This window comes from Mus caroli, unplaced genomic scaffold (genome assembly GCF_978045245.1).
Source record: "Mus caroli unplaced genomic scaffold, Mus_caroli_1 scaffold_20, whole genome shotgun sequence".
In the NCBI taxonomy this organism is placed as follows: domain Eukaryota; kingdom Metazoa; phylum Chordata; class Mammalia; order Rodentia; family Muridae; genus Mus; species Mus caroli.
In genome coordinates, this window is record NW_028227275.1 from 25,820,174 (window position 1) to 25,833,265 (window position 13,092).

Consider the following 13,092-nt stretch of genomic DNA (forward strand, 5'->3'; position numbering starts at 1 on the left):
ATAATGAGATCTTTATACGAAAATATGTATTGATAGGTTCGCTCTCAATTAATTTTCCTTAGCCTTGGGCACTAATAGCTTCCTGGGATCATAGATTTAAGAAAATAATTGTCTCACTTGAGGCTAAGTGTGGCTCTGACCTTCACTCTGACCTCCAGTAGAGTAGGGTAAACCATACTGATTTAAATAATTTTAAAGAGTCATAGAGAGTTGGATATGTTCAGATAAAACCTCCATTTGACTTCTCGCAATAGTACAAAGCATCTTTTACAGTTTCTAACTTATGTCCTCGAGGTTCATATCCTGATCCTCTGATGATCTACTGCCTGAGCTTTGCCCTGCACCACACTCATATCTATTCACACTACTACGCTTTCTCTTACTGTTTTGTTTTTTAGTTTGTTTTGATTTTTGTTTTTGCTATAGTTGTTGTTGGTTTTTCCTTTGAGAGATAGCCAGAACATGAAGTCACATGGGTGGGGAAGATCTAGGGGGACTTGGGGAGGGGAAAGAATATGATCAATATATTTTGTGCACAAAAAGCTTTTAATAAAAAATAATGCAACAAGCAAAAAAATAATGGAAGCCTACTCACTCTGAGTATTTGGTGAATTTAGTAACATTACTGATAAGTTACCCCTTCGCTTATGCTGCTGTCTTCTCCTCTATGCCCCTTTCAACTCCAGCCACTTTAGCTTGCTGCCTTTTCAAAGCCTGGGCCCCAAGCCTGGCCTCCATCACTATGACAGCAACAAGCAAAGTCCTTTGTTCCCACTATATCCTTATTTATACCCTTATTATCTTATGCCAGTCTCAATGTGCATACTTAAGTTAGAAGAATTGCATGGAGAACAAAAGAACACTCCTATGCACTGTGTTTGCCCTCATTTACATAGACACAGAATTGTGTCTTTTCCCAGTTCAGTATTTCATCTGGGCATGAGTGCCTGCATGTAGAACAGAGGCAATCTTTTTTTTTTTTTTTTTTTTTCTTCTTCAGTTTTTTGAGACAGGGTTTCTCTGTATAGCCCTGGCTGTCCTGGAACTCACTTTGTAGACCAGGCTGGCCTCAAACTCAGAAATCCGCCTGCCTCTGCCTCCCAAGTGCTAGGATTAAAGGCATGCACCACCACCGCCCGGATGAACAGAGGCAATCTTAACATATGAACGTGCCCATGTACTTTTATAAACACAGACAGGAACAGAGTCACTATGATGTCATAGGTTATCAATGATCAAATGGAGTTTTATGAATCCTATTCAAGTTATGCTTTTATGTATATGTGATAGCCTTGCGGTTCATGTGAGTCTAAAGTATCTACATCTCCCTAAGTTTGAACTAAGGACATTGTATGAGTTTCTTCCAATCACTGTTTTCTTAAGTGATGGTTTTCTTATTATAAATTCTGTCTGCGTGCATCTCTCTATATATACACATTCATGTGTGTACATATATGTATATAAGTACACATACATATACATGTATAATATGTGTGACCTTATATGTGTGTGAGCATGTATATATATATACATATATATAGTGTCTTTATATAATTTCTATATGTTTCTTTGTAACTATATCCCATACATACACATATATACCAAGTGTAATAATATACATACACCTTATGTTTTTATATCTTTTAAGATATGCATTATATGTAATTTCTCTTGATAATCTCACTATAATACCATTGATTAATGGGTACTCCCTAGAGATATCTAAAAACAAAGAAAGTATTGGTGATATTTCTTTGGACCAGTTTTTTTTATTTTTGTTTAATTTTTTTTTATTATTGTTTAACTGCATGTGGGTATGAAAGTAGTGTGTGTGTGTGTGTGTGTGTGTGTGTGTGTGTGTGTGTGTGCATGTGTGTGTTATGTAAGGGAGTGGGATGTTCATTGTTCATAGCATGGAGCACTGGGAATGGTCAGAAGACAACTTTCAAGAATCAGTTTTCTCCTTCTGTGGTAGGTTCTAGATGGAAGTTGGCTTGTCAGTTTTGGACTCCCAATTTAACAAAAGAAACACAATTAAGCAAAAATGTAGGATGGATTTTTATACAACAATGACTATAACTTCAACTATTCTACTTATATTTTTAGATAGTTGATCTAAACTAAAAACCAACATGGAAGCTTTATAACTAACCTGTACCATATGTTAAATCAGCTATCTACAGAATATTCCATCAAACTTGTATAGAAAACAAATTCTCCTCAGCTATGTATAGAACCTAAAATAGATCACATTTTAGGCCACAAAGCAAAGATTATCAAATATAGTAAGCCAGAAAAAAATTAAAAGAAGATAGAATTATGAGCCTTCAGTTCTTAGAAAAACAAGAACAAGTAAATCCTCAAATAATAGGTGAAAGAAATAATAGAGATCAGGTAAACACTTTTATAAAAATACTTGAAAACTGTTTTAAAGATCATACTAAGACAACAATAAGTAGAAACAATGAAAAATTAGATTCTTTGAAAGGACGACCAGCATTGAAAATGTTTTTATTCAGTGTCCAATTAAGAGAAAGAGAAGATTTAGATAAGCAAAATCAGAGATGAAAGTAGCTGTCATAACAAACTCCATTGAAATTGGAAAGTTCTCACTGTAGTTTTGAAAACATATGTTCAAACTGCAAGATTTATGAAATGGCTGAATACCTAAATATATGTGGTCTACCAGACCTGAATGACGAACACAAATACTTTATATAAATCTACAACAAGCAACAGTATTAAAATGGTAATAAACAGTTCTGTAACAAAGAAAAAGCCAGAAACAGATGGTTTCCTGCTAAATGTTACAGAACCATGAAAACAATTATAATGTCAATGTTTTTTAAATCTTCACAAAACAGAAAAGTAAGGGATGTTACATGGTCACTATTAAACTAATATCAAAGCCAGATAAAGACACAGGTAGAAAAAGAAATTATAGGCCAATCTTTTAAAATTCTCAACAAAATGCTTATAAACCAAATTTAAGATCACATTAAGAGAAGTTATACAGTATGACTAAGTTAGGTTCACTTCAGGGAGGCATGAGTTGTTCAACATATATAAATCAATAAATGAATTTACATATGATTAGATTTGTACAGAAATCACAAGATTAGTTCAATCCATGTTGAAGAGGACTTTGACAAGTTTAGCATCTCTTCACAAAAAAGCCTCAAAATTAAAAAAAAAAAACAAAAACAACTAGGAATAGAAGAAACATACTTTGACATAATAAAGGTTTTCTTTTTAAAAATATTTTTATTAGGTATTTTCCTCATTTACATTTCCAATGCTATCCCAAAAGTCCCCCATACCCTCCCACCCACTCCTCTACCCACCCACTCCCACTTTTTGGCCCTGGCGTTCCCCTGTACTGGAGCATATAAAGTTTGCAAGTCCAATGGGCCTCTCTTTCCAGTGATGGCTGACTAGGTCATCTTTTGATACATATGCAGTTAGAGATAGGAGCTCCGGGGTACTGGTTAGTTCATAATGTTGTTGCACCTATAGGGTTGCAGATCCCTTTAGCTCCTTGGGTACTTTCTCTAGCTCCTCCATTGGGGGCCCTGTGATCCATCCAATAGCTGACTGTGATCATCCACTTCTGTGTTTGCTAGGCTCCGGCATAGTCTCACAAGAGACAGCTATATCTGGGTCCTTTCAGCAAAATCTTGCTAGTGTATGCAATGGTGTCAGCGTTTGGAAGCTGATTATGGGATGGATCCCCGGTTATGGCAGTCTCTAGATGGTCCATCCTTTCGTCACAGCTCCAAACTTTGTCTCTGTAACTCCTTATATGATATATGTATAGTCAATGTTGTACTAAATGGGGAAAAATGAAAATATTTTCTCCACAATTAAAAATAATAGTACCAACATCTTTCAATATCACTCAGTATAGCAGTCAAAAACTTAGCTAAAACAACAAAAGAGAAAGAAAGATAAGGTATTCAAGTAGAAAATGAGTACATCAAACCACATTATTTGTAGACATGGTTTTGTACTTAAAACTGTAAACCCTCTACCAGAAAACTCTTAGGTCTGATAAATCCTTTTAGTAAAGCTTCAGAATAGAAAATCTACATAAAAAGGCAAAGCTTTTCTTTATCTCAATAATAAATTAGTAACAAAGAAATCAGAGGAAACCATCACATGCCAAAGACAGTACAATATCATGAAATAGAAAAACGCTTTTAAAACATTAATATTTGAGGCTGAAAGGCTAAAAATAAAAAAGGAATGCCCACTGAGACCCATCTTCTCTTCTTCTAGATGATTAGCAATTCTGCCAAGTCATCAACACTAATCATCACACACTCTGATAAAATAATTGCATGATTTTTTCTCAGAACACATGCCCTATCATTTGTCAAGATATCTCTATTATTTAGCTATATGGGGAAATCTGAAAAAAAACTGAAGGATGTTGCTGCTGCTGTTGTAAATAATGATGTTGGTGGATAATAGAGAAAATTCACTTGATATTTGAAAATAGATAATGAAGAAGATAAAGTAAAAGATACTTAGATAGTATTGTATTATGATTTATTGTGTTTTGTATTTCTCTGTGCCCAAGTCCACAGAGCAAAGAGGACAGTTAAGGACCTGGAATTCACTAGTCTTTCTCTCCATTGTGCTGCAAATGCCTTGGGAGAAACTTTCAAATTAAGTTGTAAGACTACAGTTTCAATTTCCTTACCAACCCTACATATTTGAGAGGGTTTGCTTTTCTAATAGGATCTCCAAGTAAGTTCATATTTCTGCTTTTAGATGTCAATTTTTTCTTTTATTTTTGAGATTTTAATTACATCATTTCTCCCTTGCCTTTCCTTCCTCCAAACCCTCCCATGCAATTACATCAAGTGGTAGTTCATTTCACTGTTGTTTAGAATGGTTTCTTTGCAAATGATTGTCCTCCATTTTTATTCCTTTCTTCTTAAGCCCCCAGAAGATCTCCTGGGACTTGTATTTACATTTGTAAATCTTCAGAGGTAGGAAGGACTCAGAGCTCTAAAAATGTCACCTGTGGAAATCTTCTGTAGAAACTACTAGAAGAAAGAGAAAATAACCACATTTTCCTTCTCACACCTTCCCTCTGTATTAGATTTGTTAACAAATTAGATACACTTGAGGAATAACGTAAAAGTAGTTTTTATTCACCTGAAGTAATTGTCATCTTGGAGGCTTATGGTTGAATATGCTCACTCTTTCTAGTCCTTTCTGATCTCTGGCTGGCTGGGTCAACTCAGCTGTTCTGGCTCAAAACTCCTCTCTAAGATGACTGACTCAAACTAGCTTCTCTCAGCTTCTAACTTAATTGCTCTCCTTGGCCTTAATCTAACTCTGGCAATTTGTTCTAATCAGTCTCCTTCTTGTTTTCAGTCTTCAGTTGTCTCTGCTGACCTGCACTGAGCTGCATGAGCACACTCAACTCCACAGCACTGCACTCATTGCACTGACTCTCCCTGTATTGCTCTTAAATAGCTTTTCTCTTGAGAGTTAGTCATAACGTCTCTCTGACTCATTCCTTAAATCTTTCTCTAATTCTTCACTTTTTCTGCCTCTCAATTAGATGTCATTTGGGGGGGGGGGTTAAATGTGTGCATTAAAGAATTCCAGACAGATGCATTAAAGGTGTTTACTAAGAGTGTGCTTGCATTCCAGTTGGATCACAAAGACCTCAATGATCTTTGGATGTGATCAGAGCAGTCAAGTAGGTGGATTCAAATTCCTCTACAGAACAGTACTCCCTCACTTCTTTTTCAAACTTGAAACTAGGGACCTTATAATGCAAATAGAGACTAGGCCCATAGATGTGTCCTTCTTTTGACTTTTGCATTATAAGCTGTGGTAAAGAACATATACTTCTAATAAATCTACTGTCCTAAGATTCATCCTGGACTTGTCTTCAAAAGGAGGTTTGGATGCATTCTCAATAAAGCATGGTACTTAGTGAATGGTAATAGGATTGCTTTGGTCAAGTCGGGAATTTTATTTGTGGTATATTTGATATAAATTTCATTGAAATGTAATGTACAAACCATTTTAAGATTATTTATTTTTGATACTAGGCTTCAGGTAGTCCAGGCTGGCCTGATTGTTAGATAGCCAAGATTTCACATTGAGTTTCTTTATGCCCTGCCTCTGTATCATAAGTACTGACACTAGAGGAATATACCACATATCCAGTGACTAATCTTTAGCATAAATATATTAAAGTATAATATTCTTACTGAAAATGAATATTCAATATGTATCTCAGTGAGATTTTGCAAAGAGAATAGAATTGATAAATTTATTTGAAATAAAATGTCACCTGTACTTCAAAATCCTCCTACCTACAGCCTTCCATTCACTATACAAGCGTGACTAATACTTTGGAACTCATGGATATAACATCATGGATAACTTCTGTAAGTGTTAAAACATTACAGAAAAAGAACCATACAATATGCACTGTTTTATTTCTGGATTTCCTTCTTTCCTTTGCTTATTATTACATTGGATTTTCATTCAGGTACTTGTATGCACTCATAGATTAATTTTTAGTTGTGTAATATTGTTGTATATTAGTTATGCAACTTTTCCATCTTATAATAAACAGAGATATTGAGCTAAAAAAGTAAACTGAACAGAGTAAAATGTTAAAGTATTCAGGGAACAAGACATAAAATTAAACAGTGGTGCTTTAATATAGAGGGAAATATTTATTCTCTTCTCCCAATATCTACATGTTAGACTGTGTTTGGAACTATGTTGACAGACTCCAAAAATAAAATCGTGCAAGGTTTAGAAGTGTTGGTGTGGGTCAAATCTCCCATTCCAGTAGCTGAGAGTCTTGAGAATGGTGTGAAGATGTGAGAGGGATTATCACTACTGTGTCCCTTACTTTAAAGGGACAGTACTAACCTCCTGAGAGTCCCTTCCAAGAGGACTGCACAATCACTTTGGACTCAGTATCAGATAGAAGTGGAAACATTCAGATATTCCTTTTTCCACTCTGAAATTTCCTACAGAGATTGAGTATAATAAATGAATCAGAGATAAGAATGCAGGCTTCTTAATAGACATATTTTAACTTATTGCTCAATGATATTAACTTATTGCTCAATGATACTGTCAGAATACGTGCCTCCTCAAATTTTAAATGCTAGAATCCTAGCCCCAAGGAAATGGTGTCTTCCAGAGATGCTGGGGCCTTCCAGCTGCTCCTTCATGAGACTAGTGCCCTTATAAAAGTGACCCCAGGGAGCAGACTCTCCCACTTAACACAACAGGAAGAAATTTATATTAAAAAGAGAGTGTCACTGGATACTGGACTAATTTGTCTGGCACCAGATCTTAGATTTTCAGCATCTAGAACCATGACAAATACTCCTGTTGTTTATAAGTTAGATGGTTTATGGTATTCATTAAAGCAAGCCAAATGGAGGAAAATGTGTGGGAACAAAAAAATGATAATTAATTATGATGTGGTTATGGTGTCAAAACTCAGAATCCATTTTCTGCCATTTTACACTCTGACTCTCTGACTTACTGATCAGAACAGTACCCTAGATCTTCTGTTATTAGCTCTTGACCAAGGAACCAACAAACCAACATGTTTATCCATTTTTCTCTTTAATATAGTTTTTTCCTGGGCTAGGGAGATGGCTCAGCTGAGAGCTCTTCTAGAGGTTCCGAGTTCAACTTCCAGAACCACATGGTGGCTCACAACCATCTATAATGGGATCTGATGTCACCTTCTGGTGTGTCTGAAGACAGCAAAAGTGTACACCTATAACTAACACATGAATAAAAAAACTTTTAAAAATATAATTTTTCTATTTTCTGGATCCTATGGAGTATTAGAAATCTCTGGGTCATTTTTATATAATCCATTCCTGTTTTGTAACTAGATGTTTTCTTCATTTACATTTCAAATGCTATCCCCTTTCCTAGTTTCCTCTCCAAAAATCCCCTATACCCTCACCCTCCCACTCCCAGTTTCTGGCTTTGGCATTTCCCTATACTGGAGCATAGAATCTTCCCAAGACCAAGGGCCTCTCCTCCCACTGATGGCAACTAGGCCATCCTCTGATACATATGCAGCTAGAGACACGAGCTCTGGGGGTACTGGTTAGTTCATATTGTTGTTCTTCCTATAGGGTTGCAGACCCCTTCAGCTCCTTGGGTACTTTCTCTAGCTCCTCCATTGGGGGCCCTGTGTTCCATCCAATGGATGACTGTGAGCATCTATTTCTGTATTTGCCAGGCACTGGCATAGATGCACAGAAGACAGCTATATCAGGGTCCTGTCAGCAAAATTTTGTTGGTATATGCAATAGTGTCTGGGTTTGGTGGTTGTTTATGGGATGGATTCCCAGGTAGGGAAGTCTCTGGATGGTTCTGGATCAAATTTTTGTAGTCACTAGAGATTAAATTTACTGAACAGATTAGGACTTATGTTTACCTGCCAGGTTTGTCATGTTGGGTCAGAACTGACCACTTTCTCTTACTGAATGTTAATTTCATTAGCCTAATATTGAGCAGTTTCAATCTTTCCAGAAAATTATTTAAATTCTTTCCTGCTTTGTTTTCTAAATGTACTATATATGTATTTTTGTTTAGAAATTATCCAAACTTCTCTTTTTAAAGGATACAAACATACTTGTAAGTAGTTTATGCTTTAGAATCAAATGATTTTTAAAATCTTTGAAAAGGAAACCCTACATTTTTATCATTCCTATCTGTTATTATAGTGTTACATGCACTGGGACTGGGTAATGAAGCCATACACATGGTCAAAAGTTACCCAGGAGGAGGGATTGGGAAGGCATAATGTTAGAAACTGACATATGGACTCTCAGCAAGTCCAACATGGCCAAGTTTTCCCTGCAGCACTGCAACATATTGAGTCTCAGCTGAAGTGGTTGACTCCTATTTAAAGGCAATGTTTTATGGAAATACATATCCTTAAATACAAGATTCATACCATAACCATAGGGATAGTTGTTCCCTAAATAAAAAGCACTTGGTAAGTTAAACTTCAAGGGAACATTCTCAGACATGTTCATGGGTTACCTATTACCTATTACCAAGTGTAGCAGCATATTCAATAACCTGAAACAGTTGCACTGCTCTTATTCAAATTCACTTTTAGGCAGATGCACATAGATTAATTTAACTGATTTTATATTTTCAATGAACTACTAACACTAGCTTAGTTGAATTCTCATGATCACCTGATTCATTACTGCTGTAATGTCTAATCTTTATATCCCATCTTCTTTTGTCTCTCATTTTGATATTATTTTTTGTTATTGTTTTTATTTTTATACATACTGACTTTCCTAAAATAGAAACCTACCCTACACAAAGGGCTTGTAATAACTTTTCTATGCCTAATAAAACTATTTCCAGAGTATGACCTATGTTATAGTAATCAAGGAATATACTTCATAAAATATAATTTCATTTTTAAAATAAAAATACAAAAATACATGTAAAATTCTTATAGAATTCTCAAAGTTTAGATATGTGCATTAAAGACTATCAGAAAACTAGTGTCTCTTTCTTATTTAAACATTTTGTTGATTTTTGTTTTACCTATTAGTAGTCATTGTATAAAAGATGCTGACAGGAGTCTGATATAGCTGTTTCCTGAGAGACTCTGCCAGAGCCTAACACATACAGAAGCAGATGCTCGTAGCACAGGGTCCCCAATGAAGGAGTAAAAGAAAGGACTGGAGGACCTGAAGGGGTTTGCAGCCCCATAGGAATAACAATAATATCAACCAATCAGATACCCCACAGCTCCCAGAGACTAAAACAACAACCAAGGAGTACACATGGAGGGACCCATGGCTCCAGCTGCATATGTAGCAGAAGGTGGCCTTCTTGGGCATCAGTGGGAGGAGAGGCCCTTGGTCTTGTGAAGGTTTGATGCCCCAGTGTAGGGGATTATGGGGCGGGAAGAGGGTGGGTGGGTGGGGGAAACACCCTTATAGAAGCAGGGGGAGGCGGGATATTATGGAGGTTTTCTGGGGGGGGGCAGTTAGGGAAAGGGGATAACATTTGAAATGTAAATAAAGAAAATATCCAATAAACAAAACAAAACTAAACAAAACAAAACATCATCCAAGGGGCACAGTGACAATCAATTTGAAAAATGTTAAAATTACAGTCCACACCTGGCTATTTAGCATTGTATTCCATGTACCATACAATAGAAATGGAAATTCAAGGTGAATTATTGTAGCAATTGAATCATATTTGAAACAAATTCCAGAGTTTAGCTTCAGACTTTGATTTAGGGAAGCTTCTAGCATCTCCTTCTCTCACATTGGGAAAAGAATGTTTCCTAACTGTTCTTACCAGGAATTTCTAGGGAAAGAAAGTCTGACTTTAGGCATAACCCCCTCCATTGTCCTGGCTACCTGAACATTCTTGGTAATTACTGTGCTGTGCAGAGCTCAGATCTTTTGCCTTGTTTTGAATGTACTGACGCAAAACTCTTCTGTCATCTCTACTCCAAGATTAGCTGCCCTTGTGGAGAGAATTTCAGACTCTTTTTGGAATACTATGAGCTGCTGAACGTGCTTAACTGTTTAGGACCTAAGCATTTGTTGATTCAGTCTTGTTAACAATTGTACAGTACTTATAGGGAATTAATTGTTGGCATTCTTTTCCTCAGAATGCTTAGCCACAGCACTCTACCTTGTCCAGTGGTACTTGGGCATGTCGGTTTTATACATCCCAGTCACTAAATGGCCACTACAATAAACTACATGTTTCCATAGAGACAGTCATATCTCTGTATGAGTGGCTGGGGAAAACAGTTTCCATGACTGGGCCTAGGGGCTTTCATTATCAACAAGCATTCCTTAGTCTCTAAGGATTTTAATCCCAGAGGTATCAGTGTTATTTATAAGCCATGACTCAAAATTCCTTCCTCTGTCCTTTGGCTTGGTTCTTCCTGAGAATATATTTAGTGTCTAGTGGAAAAAGTTTATACCATAGATTAAATATCTGTTCCACTGAAGTTCTCCAATAGCAGCTAAGTCCTTAGGGGATCCCGCCTCCCCTGGTACAGCAGAGTCCTAACTGAAAACTCTTCAAGGGGTTTTGACATCAATCTCCTCCTACAATCCCCAAAGGACTATGATGTCTATGAAAATGAGGCTCTATGGTCTTTAAATTAAATCTATACTCCTTTCAACTTTACAGTGTTACAGAATGCTGTGCAAGCCTGCTTGCTCAGAGCATCATGCCCGGAGCTATGCATTCTCCCTACTAACTTTGTACATTCCAGGAAGCATAACGATTCCCATCTAATTAAACCTTAGTCCTTATACCCTGGTCTGGCATTCATGGTGAAATGTGAAACCTTGGCAAACATGTGTGTTGATGTGCTATCCAAAGTAATGGCTGAGATTTGCTACTAAGTACAAAATTAAGAAGTAAATGAAATTGAAAAACAAAACAAGTGCATCCTGAAATTTTATGTGCTAAGATAACTGTTACCTTAATAGCCTTCTTTTTTATTCTGTTACTAATATTATAAGGAAACTTTCTACTATGTTGTTTCTCCTGATTATCTGCCCAGAAAGGCATAAAGAAGACATTTGAATTGTAAGGAAACAGTACAATCTGTCCACATACACAGAGGAAAAACATCACTTAGTTCTGGAAGAGGCAATAAAGGAAGGAGAAAAGAAGACACTGTGAGAAAAAGAACAGAAAGGATGACCAGGGGCTTCTCTGTAGACACAATAGCTCTGCAATGCAAAACACTTTCTGGAAGGAAAGCGGATGAAGATATTTTCTCCAGTTTCTAGGAAGTAAAAAGGAAGGAATAAAAAAAACGAAAGTAGATTTGTGAGATCATTCTACAAAAACTCTAACGTACAATAATGAAACAATAATGTTGTAGGATATTTGATCAAATTGTGAACACTGAGATTGTAAACTGGGATGGCCCAGCCTCTGAAATGAGAGCTTTCTGTTTACTGTAAACAAGTACTTGTGGTGTGGCCCAGCCCTAACACACATCTTTAATCTGAGAGTTAAGTAAAGTCAACCCTAGTCAAGAGGCTGAGTAAGTGGTTAGTTACCAGGGAGTGAATATCAGCAAACAAAGAGGAAAGTCTTAAAAAATGGATCCTGCCCATACCTAAACATGATAAAAGCAATCTACAGCAAACCAGTAGCCAACATCAAAGTAAATGGTGAGAAGCTTGAAGCAATCCCTCTAAAATCAGGGACTAGACAAGGCTGTCCACTTTCTCCATACCTATTCAACATTGTACTTGAAGTCCTAGCCAGAGCAATTCGACAACAAAAGAAGATCAAAGGGATACAAATTGGAAAAGATGAAGTCAAAATATCACTTTTTGCAGATGATATGATAGTATATATAAGTGACCCTAAAAATTCCACCAGAGAACTCCTAAGCCTGATAAACAGCTTCGGTGAAGTAGCTGGATATAAAATTAACTCAAACAAATCAATGGCCTTTCTCTACACAAAGAATAAACAGGCTGAGAAAGAAATTAGGGAAACAACACCCTTCTCAATAGTCACAAATAATATAAAATATCTTGGCGTGACTCTAACTAAGGAAGTGAAAGATCTGTATAATAAAAACTTCAAGTCTCTGAAGAAAGAAATTATAGAAGATCTCAGAAGATGGAAAGATCTCCCATGCTCATGGATTGGCAGGATCAACATTGTAAAAATGGCTATCTTGCCAAAAGCAATCTACAGATTCAATGCAATCCCCATCAAAATTCCAACTCAATTCTTCAACGAATTAGAAAGTGCAATCTGCAAATTCATCTGGAATAACAAAAAACCTAGGATAGCAAAAACTCTTCTCAAGGATAAAAGAACCTCTGGTGGAATCACCATGCTAGACCTAAAGCTCTACTACAGAGCAATTGTGATAAAAACTGCATGGTACTGGTATAGTGACAGACAAATAGACCAATGGAATAGAATTGAAGACCCAGAAATGAACCCACACACCTACGGTCACTTGATCTTCGACAAGGGAGCTAAAAACATCCAGTGGAAGAAAGACAGCATTTTCAACAAATGGTGCTG